The sequence below is a fragment of the Chlorocebus sabaeus genome, chromosome X, assembly GCF_047675955.1.
Source record: "Chlorocebus sabaeus isolate Y175 chromosome X, mChlSab1.0.hap1, whole genome shotgun sequence".
Classification (NCBI taxonomy): Eukaryota; Metazoa; Chordata; class Mammalia; order Primates; family Cercopithecidae; genus Chlorocebus; species Chlorocebus sabaeus.
In genome coordinates, this window is record NC_132933.1 from 3,378,386 (window position 1) to 3,388,296 (window position 9,911).

The 9,911-nt window shown below is 37.2% G+C and overlaps 1 pseudogene; it reads right to left on the minus strand.

Moving 5' to 3' along the window:
• Positions 1-1,992: 1,992 nt before the first annotated feature.
• On the minus strand, positions 1,993-3,449 carry LOC103232760 (keratin, type II cytoskeletal 8 pseudogene; annotated as a pseudogene).
• Between the last annotated feature and the right edge of the window lie 6,462 nt (positions 3,450-9,911).

Consider the following 9,911-nt stretch of genomic DNA (forward strand, 5'->3'; position numbering starts at 1 on the left):
CTCTGCCAGATATATGTGTTTCTAATGTCATCTCCTATCCTGTAGATTGCCTTTTCATTTTTTGTTGGTATTTTTGATGAGCAAATCTTAATTTTAGTGTGGTCTAAGTTACCATTTATTTCTTTAACGGTTAGTGTTTTTTGTGTCCTATTTTTTTAAAAAACTTTGCCTATACCAAAGTCACAAAGAGGTTATCCTTAAAGATATTTTCTATAAAATATTTATTTTACATCTAACATAAAATTTTTCAACTAATTTGCAATTCATATGGTGTTACTTTGTAATATAATTGCAGTTTTTCCCATATAAATGTGCATTTAATATAGCACTATTTATTTGAAAGACTACACTTTCACCTCTGAACTGCAATATCACCTTTATGAAAAAAATTGGGTGATAATATTTGCCTGAACTCTTTATTTTATTCCATTATATGTATAACCATTACAGTTAGTATATCCTTGCACTAATACCACAGTTCTTATTTACAGGTCCTCCAGATGTGTTCTTTTTTTTTTTCAAGATTACCTCTATTTTAGCTTTTTGTTTTTCTACATGGATTTTAGAATCAGCTTGTCAGTTTCCACAAAAATCTCTGCTGTTATCTTGATTGAGTCTTGAGGTGGATCAAAGATGTCCACAAAGTCTTTAACACTTCCCACAGAGGACTATGATAATGTCTTCTTGTTTTATTGATCCTTTTATAATTATGAAATAACTTTCTTTTTCTCTAGTATTGCTTCTTGATTTTCCTGATTACAGTTTCATTATCCATCTTTTTGGTTCATGACTTCTGTTTCAGTCCTTTTATGTTAAACTTTTGGCATATTAATATTTAAACTATATTTCTTGTAACTAGCATATATTTGGGTTTAAAAATCCATTCTGACCATCTTAATATTTTACTTGTAAATATTTGACTTATTTTTATTAATTACTGATATATAATTTGGTTTAGAATATATTTGCTGCTAAATCATCAAGTTTCTACTTGAATCACTTGTTTCATATTCCCTTTTACTTCCATTCTTGCCTTCTTTTAGTGTAGTCAATGTTTCTATTTAGAATGTTTTTTTTTCAATTAATTTGTCAGTTATATCTTCTTCCGCTATTTTAGTAGCTACCTTAGAAATTACAGCAGGAAGTTTTGACTTATTATAGTCAAGTACGAACTATTTGTACTATGTCTCTGACGCTACTAGAAACTGTAAACAGTACTTACCCCTTTTTTCACCCTCCTGCATTATTTTTGTCATGTATTTTCACTTCACATTTCATTTTGCACATAATTTAGACTGTACAAAATATTCTAATTACTGTTTTATGCAATCTAAATATATATTTACTTTTACCCATGTATTTATTCTCTCTGGTGTTCTTCATGCCTTTTTGCATTTTCATGTTTCCATCTAGCATAATTTTCCTTTTGACTGAAGAATTTTCTTTGTTTTTGTCTTGCTTTCTTTCAGTGTTGGTCTGCTGGTGAGGAATTCCTTTAATATTTGTTCATATGAAAGCTTCTTTATTCCACCCACATTGTTGAATAATATTTTCTTTGGGTGTAGAATTCTATGTTGGTAGTTCTGTGTGCTTATTTTTATTTTAGCACTTAAAAAATGTTATAACATTACCTTTTGACTGACATTGTTTCTTTTGGGAAATCTGCCTTCCATTTTCCAGTTGTTCTTGTAAATGTAGTGTCTTTTATTCCTCTGGTTGCTTCAAAGATTCTGTATCTTTTTTTTTTTTTTTTTGGCAGAGCTAGCTGAGGTTTTATTTTGGACAAAAAAAAAAAGCAATTGAATTGTTTTGTAGCTGGAGGCATGGGTAAGGGGGGTCCTCAGGCAGTAAATTCCCCCACAGGTGGGCCGAGGGCTAGGGCTGAGCCTCAGGTGTGTCTTCTGTTCCCTGTGCTTCCCTGCACAGCGGCCTCCCTCCCGGGCTCTGGGCAAGTCGCAGGAGGGGCAGGCGGGGAGGGGTTGCCGCAGCTGTTCACTTGGGCAGCACGTCAGAGGACGCGGACACCAGCTTCCCATCACGGGTCTAGATCTTCTTCACAACCAGGGCCCTGGTGGAGCTGGTGCAGCTGAAGGAGCTGGAGCCCGCGTCAGAGCCAGAGGCCAGAGCCCAGGCCATAGCTGAGGCCGGGGCTTGTGAGGCCCCCCATAGGCCGAGCTCAGACCACCTGCAAAACCGCTGGTGGTCTTCATATGGATACTCATGTTCTGCATCCCAGACTCTAGCTGGCTCTCCTCGCCCTCCAGCAGCCTCCTGTAGGTGACATCTCAATGTCCAGGGCCAGCTTGACGTTCATCAGCTCCTGGTACTCACGCAACTGCTTCGCCATGTCCTGCTTGACTCGCTGCAGGATGGCCTCCAGCTCGGAGGCATCCCTTGACGTTGGCATCCTTAACGGCCAGATCCCCACGTTGCTCTGCATCTGCGATGGCGACTTCCACAGGGAAGCCCTCTGGCCTTTGAGGCCCTCAATCTCAGCCTGAAGCCGACTGATGTTCTGATTCATCTCAGAGATCTCAGTCTTTGTGCGCTGCAGGTCATCCCCGGGCTTCCCAGCCAGGCTCTGCAGCTCCTCATACTTGACCTGGTACATGCTCTCAGCCTCAGCCAGCCTGCGGTTGGTGATCTCCTCGTACTGCGCCTTGACCTCAGCGATGATGCTTTCCATGTGCAGGGAGCAGCTGTTGTCCATGGACAGCACCACAGACGTATCCGAGATCTGGGAATGCAGCTCCTGGATCTCCTCTTCATACAGCTGCCTGAGGAAGTTGATCTTGTCAGTCAGACCCTCCAGGCGAGACTCCCACTCTACCTTGTTCATGTAAGCTTCATCCACATCTTTCTTGATGAGGACAAATTCATTCGCCATCTCTGTATGCTTATTGATCTCATCCTCATTCTCGTTCTTGAAGTCCTCCACCAGCCCCTGAATGTTGCCAAGCTCCGTTTCCAGCTTCAGCTTCTCCTGGCCCAGAGTCTCCAGCTGCTGCCTAAGGTTGTTGATGTAGCTCTCGAACAGGTTGTCCATGTTGCTCCGAGCCATCTCCTGCTGCTGCAGGAGGCTCCACTAGGTCTCCAGCATCTTGTTCTGCTGCTGCAGGAACCATACCTTATCGATGAAAGAGGCAAACTTGCTGAGAGTTGCTGATCTGCTCCTTCTCCAGGGTGTGCATGGCCTGGATGTTGGGGTCCACCTCCAGGTCAAGGGGGCTCAGCAGGCTCTGGTTGACCATGATGGCGGTGATGCCTCCCATGCCGCTGGCCCCACCATAGCCTCCACCCAGGCGACCCTAGAAGCTGCTGCTGCCCACTCGGGAGAAGCTGGAGAAGCTGATGCGGGCACCAGGCCCACTCGTGTAGCAGCAGCTGCTGAAGGTCCGGGGGCCAGAGGTGGACACCTTGTACGACTTCTGGGTCACCCTGATGGGCATGGTGGAGGCAGGAGTGGAGGCAGGTGGGCTGAAACAGGCAGAGATTCCAGAAGGAGCAGAGAAGCTGCTTCTTGGTCTCTTTGTTTTTTTAACAACTTGACTATGATGTGCCTAGGTGTGGTTTTCTTTTTGTTTATCCTGTTTATGATTCACTGAGTTTTTTGATTCTGTGGGTGTATATCTTTTATTAATTTTGTAAACATTTTGAATATTATTTCTTTGGGTATTGCTTCTGCCCTATTCTTTCTCTTCTCCCATTCCATATTTGTTAGTTTTTTTTTTTTTTTTTTTTTTTTTTTTTTTTTTTTTTTTTTTTTACTGTGTCCTACATATCTCTTATGCTCTATCTTTTTTCCCAATTATTTTTGTTCTTGTGCTTCAATTTCAATATTTTCTATAATTTTGGAGTTATGTAAAGCTGTTCTTTTGTGTCACATATCCCGTTAATCCCATGCACTGAGTTCCTAGTTTTTTCCTTGTAGGATATCCAGTTGATTTTTATTTTCATTAATTCAAATTATCCATTACAGTTCTTGGTTCTTTCACATATTTTATTTAACTTTTCCTTTACTTCTTTTAAAAATGTTAATCATAGTTAATTTTAAAGTCATTTTCTGATGATTTCACTATCCAGATCATGTGTGTTTCTGCATCTTTTTTCATCTTTTATATTGATTTACATGCCATATTTTTTACCTCTTTGTGTATCTAGTAATATTTTTCTTGCATGTCACGCACCGTGTATAAAAAATTATAGAAGCTTCAGATGAGGTATTCTAGAGAGAGTTCCACTTTTCCCCTTTTAGGCACATAAGGTGAGCATGCTTAATTTAATCCAGACAGAAATTGTTCATGATGAGGGCTAAAGTGCAGTTTTATTAAAACTCAGTCTACGTCTGGTTTGCTACTTTTCCCTAGGATGTAAGAGCATGGTAGATTTCTATTTTGTAATCTCTGAAAGACTGTGGAAAATCCAGATCTGCTATTCACAATTTGCAGCCTCCTGGAGTTTCAAATTCTGGCACATGTTTGTTTCCTAAGAACTGAGTGATTGCTGAATATTTCACTTCACCTTTTTACAAGTATTTTACCTAACTATGCCAGAAGTCAGCAAACGTTCAGTGGGGAAAATCTGCTGAGCATTTGAGTATCATCAACTTTGTATTTGTCACACCAGCCTTGTCAAACTGTTAAAAGCTTTGCTATTTTTTCTCTCTGCCAGCAGAGGCTCTTTGTCTGAATAAGCCTGGTCCTCAGCCTGTTCTCTTGGAAATTTTCCAAAGGAGAAAAATAGTTGAAGATTGTCAACTTATAGTTGAAAAGATTCACTCTCCTTGAAATTTTAATTTATTTAATCTTTATTTCCATGACTGTTTGGTACCTTTAACATTATGATGTTTGTAAATCATCCAGTTTTTTGTAGTTGTAGAAGATTGTTGCCTCTCACATACTTTTATTCAGAAGCATATTTGAATATATATATATATATATATATTTTTTTTTTTTTTTGAGATGTAGTTTCGCTCTTTTTGCCTGGACTGGAGTGCAATGGTGCGATCTCAGCTCACTGCAACCTCTGCCTCCCGGGTTCAAGTGATTCTCCTGCCTCAGCCTCCCAAGTAGCTGGGATTACAGGCATGCGCCAGCACCCTGGCTGATTTTGTACTTTTAGTATAGACGGGATTTCTCCGTGTTGATCAGGCTGGTCTTGAACTCCCGACCTCAGGTGATCCACCCACCTTGGCCTCCCAAATTGCTGGGATTACAGGTGTGAGCCACCACACCAGGCCTTTGAATAGATATTTTTAATGCTATTATGACTAGGATCTTTGAATGATTTAAATGTTTCTTATTCACTTATAGAACGAAAAAATTATTTTTCATATATTGTTTCTCTATCCAGCAATTTTACTAAAGTCCCATTGTAAATGTAACCTTTTATCCATAGATTTTTAAAGAATTTTTATGTACTCAATTATGTACTATATAAATGACAGTTTTACACTGCTTTTTGCATACTTATGTTCTTATTAATGCGTTGAATTGTCTAGGACCTCCACTATAATGCTGAATATTAGTGATAATGGCAGCCATTTTGTTACATCCCCAATCTCAAAGGCCAGAATTTTAATATATTACAGATAAGTGTAATATTTTGAATAGATATTTCTAGATACATTGTATCATATTAAGTTCCCTTGCATTCCTTGTTTTGTATTTTTTGGTATATATTAAATTTTATCAAGAACTTTTTGCTTATGCCTCTTTATATAATCAAAATTTTGTTCTCTAAAATATGAATGTGCTGAAGTACATTTAAAAAATTTTAACCAGAATTGCCTTCCTGGGATAAATCCAGCTAGGTCATGATGTATTAGGCTGTTTATATATTGTTGGGTACGATTTATGAACATTTTAAAGGATTTGTTCATTCATGGCCATGAGTCAGAATGGCATATAATTTTATTTGTTCATACAGTCCTTGTCGGGTTTCGATCTCAAGGTTATGCTAGCCTCAAAAAAATAAATAATTTTGGGAGTGTTATGCCTTTATTTATTCTATGGAAGAATTTTTGTTAGATCATAATTACTTTCTTCTTGGATTATTGCTGGAAATTGCAGCAAAGCCATTTTGGCCTAGATTTTCTCTGTAAGAGATGTTTAGTTTTTAGTTTCTTTAATAGTTATAAGAATATTCAAGTGATCCTCTTGTTTTTTTTTTCTCAGTGTTTTATTGAGATATAATCTGCATATAATGAAAACCACAAATCTTAAACAAAAAGATTAATTTTGACAAATGAATACATTAATGTGACCATCACCCAGATCAAGGTAAAGAACATTCCATGACCCCAGAAAGTTCCCTTGTGCCCTTTCCAGTCACTATCCCATCCTTTAAGTGATCATTCTCATGTTGTAGGTGAATTTTGCCTATTCCTGCACTTCATATAAATGAAATCATAGGGTATATATTCCTTTTTGTGTTGCTTCTTTCACTCATCATCATAGTTTTGAGATCCATACCTGTTGTTGCATTTATCAGTAGTTTGTTCATTTTAGTACTAAATAAAGCCTGTATGATTGTACCACAGTTTGTTTATTGATTACACTGCTGTGGACTTTGTTTTTCCCCCAATTTTTAGCTATTGTGAATAAAGTTGTTATGAACTTCGTTGTTCAAGTTTTTTTGTGAACATATGATTTCCATTCTATTGGTTATATACATATGAGTAGAATTGCCGGATTGTAGGTGTAGGTATATTTGAGAAACTGCTGAAGACTTTTCTAAAGTGGTTGCACTATTTTAAACTTCCACCTTTCATGTATGACAGATCCAGTTGCTTCACATCCTTGACAACACTTTCTATTGACAATCAGTGAATGTAATTTGACCTTTTACCCTTTCTTGTGAATGTGTAGTGATACTTGATTATAGTTTTAATTATATTTTATATGATGGCTTGTAATGTACCTTCTTGTTCGTTGGGCATTTGTATATCTTTTTATATATTATTTTTAAAATTTTATTTTTCCATAAGTTATTGGGGAACAGGTGGTATTTGGTTACATAAGTTCTTTAATAGAGATTTGTGAGAACCTGGTGCACCCATCACCCGAGCAGTATACACTGCACCATGTTTGTTGTCTTTTATCCCTTGCCCTGCTGCACTTTTTCCCCAAGTCTCCAAAGTCCATTGTATAATTCTTATGCCTTTGCATCCTCATAGCTTAGTTCCCACATATCAGTGAGAACATATGATGTTTGGTTTTCCATTCCTGAGTCACTTCATTTAGAATACTAGTCTCTAATCTCATCCAGGTCATTACTGTTAATTCATTCCTTTTTATGGCTGAGTAGTATTCCATCGTATATATATAGGCCGGAGTTTCTTTATCCACTTGTTGATCGATGGGCATTTGGGTTGGTTCCACGATTTTGCTATTGTGAATTGTGCTACTATAAACATGTGTGTGCAAGTATCTTTTTCGAATAATGACTTCTTTTCCTCTAGGTAGATACCCAGTAGTGGGATTGCTTGATCAAATGGTAGTTATTCTTTGAGTTCTTTAAGGAATTTCCACACTGTTTTCCATAGTGGCTGTACTAGTTTACATTCTCACTAGCAGTGTAGAAGTGTTCCCTGATCGCCGCATCCACGTCAACATCTACTGTTTTTTGATTCTTTGATTATGGCCATTCTTACAGGAGTAAGGTAGTATCGCAATGTTTTGATTTGCATTTCCCTGTTCATTAGTGATGTTGAGCATTTTTTCATATGCTTGTTGGCCATTTGTATATCTTCTTTTGAGAATTTTCTATTCATGTCCTTAGCCCACTTTTTGATGGGATTGATTGTTTGTTGTTGTTGTTGTTGTTTTGTTTGTTTTTTTCTTTTCTTACTGATTTGAGTTTGTTGTAGATTATGGATATTAGTCTTTGTAAGATGTATAGATCATGAAGATTTTCTCCCACTCTGTGGATTGTCTGTTTACTCTGCTGACTGTTCCTTTTGCCATGCAAAATCTCTTTAATTTAATTAGATCCCAGCTATTTATCTTTTTTATTGCAATTGCTTTTGAGTTTTTGTTCATGAAATCCTTGCCTAAGTCAATGTCTATAAGGGGTTTTCCAATGTCATCTTCTAGAATTTTTATAGTTTCAGGTCTTAGGTTTAAATCCTTAATCCATCTTGAGTTGATCTTTGTATAAGGTGAGAGATAAGGATCCAGTTTAATTCTCCTACATTTGGCTAGCCAATTATCCCAGCACCATTTGTTGAAAAGGGTGTCCTTTCCCCACTTTATGTTTTTGTTTGCTTTGTTGAAGATCAGTTGGCTTAAGTATTTGGGGTTTATTTCTGGGTTCTCTATTCTGTTTCATTGATCTATGCACCTATTTTTATACCAGTACTACACTGTTTTGGTGACTGTAGTCTTATATTGTAGTTTGAAATCAGGCAGTGTGATGCCTCCAGATTTGTTCTTTTTGCTTAGTCTTGCTTTGGCTATGAGGGCTCTTTTTTGGTTCCATATGAATTTTAGAATTGTGTTTTTCTAACTCTGTGGAGAAAGATGGTGGTATTTTGAAGGGGATTGTGTTGAATTTGTAGGTTGCTTTTGGCAATATGGTCATTTTCACAATATTGATCCTACCCATCCATGAGCATGGAATCTGTTTCCATTTGTTTGTGTCATCTATGATTTCTTTTAGCAGTGTTTTGTAGTTTTCCTTGCAGAGGTCTTTTGACTCCTTTGTTAGGTATATTCCTAAGTATTTTATTTATTTATTTATTTATTTATTTATTTATTTATTTTTGCATGGAGTGCTTTCAACTTTTCCCCACCATTATTATATTGGCTGTGGGTTTGTCATAAATGCCTTTGTCACATTAAGGTAGTTCCCTTGTATGCCAATTTTGCTGAGGGTTTTCATCATAAAGTGATGCTGGATTTTGTCAAATGCTTTTTCTGCATCTATTTAAATGATCATATGATTTTTGCTTTTAATTCTGTTTATGTGATGAATCCCATTTATTGACTTGTGTATGTTAAACCATCCCTGCATCCCTGGTATGAAACCCACTTGGTCATGGTGGATTACGTTTTTCATATGTTATAGTTGGTTAGCTAGTACTTTGTTAAGGATTTTAGCATCTACATTCATCAAGGATATCAGTCTGTAGCTTTCTTTTTTGGTTGTATCCTTTCCTGGTTTTGGTATTAGGGTGATGCTGGCTTCATAGAATGAATTAGGAAGGGTTCCTTATCTTGCTGCTTGTTGTTGGTCGGTTCTAGGTATCTAATTCTTCTTGATTTAAGCTAGGATGGTTGTATTTTTCCAGGAATTTATTTATCTCTTCTGAGTTTTCTGGTTTATGTGCGTAAAGGTGTTCATAGTAGCCTTGAATGATCTTTTGTATTTCAGTGGTATCAGTTGTAATATCTCCTGTTTCATTTCTCAGTGAGGTTATTTGGATTTCTCTCTCTTCTTTTCTTGATTAATCTTGCTAATGGTCTATCAATCTTATTTATCTTTTCAAAGAACCAGTTTTTTGTTTCATTTATCTCTTGTACTTTTTTTTGGCTGTTGTTGTTGTTGTTTCATTTTCATTTAGTTCTGCTCTGATCTTGGTTATTTCCTTTCTTCTGCTGGGTTTGGGTTCGGTTTGTTCTTCTTTCTCTAGTTCCTTGAGGTGTAACCTTAGATTGTCTGTTTGTGCTCTTTCAGACTTTTTGATGTATGCGTTTAGGGCTGTGAACTTTTCTCTTAGCACCGCCTTAGCTATATCCCAGAGGTTTTGATAGGTTGTGTCATTATTGCCATCCAGTTTGAATAATTTTTTAATTTCCCTCTTGATTTCATTTTTGACCCAATGCCCCAATGCTCATTCAAGAGCAGTTTATTTAATTTTCCATGTATTTGCATTGTTTTGAGGGTTCCTTTTGGAGTTAGTTTCCAGT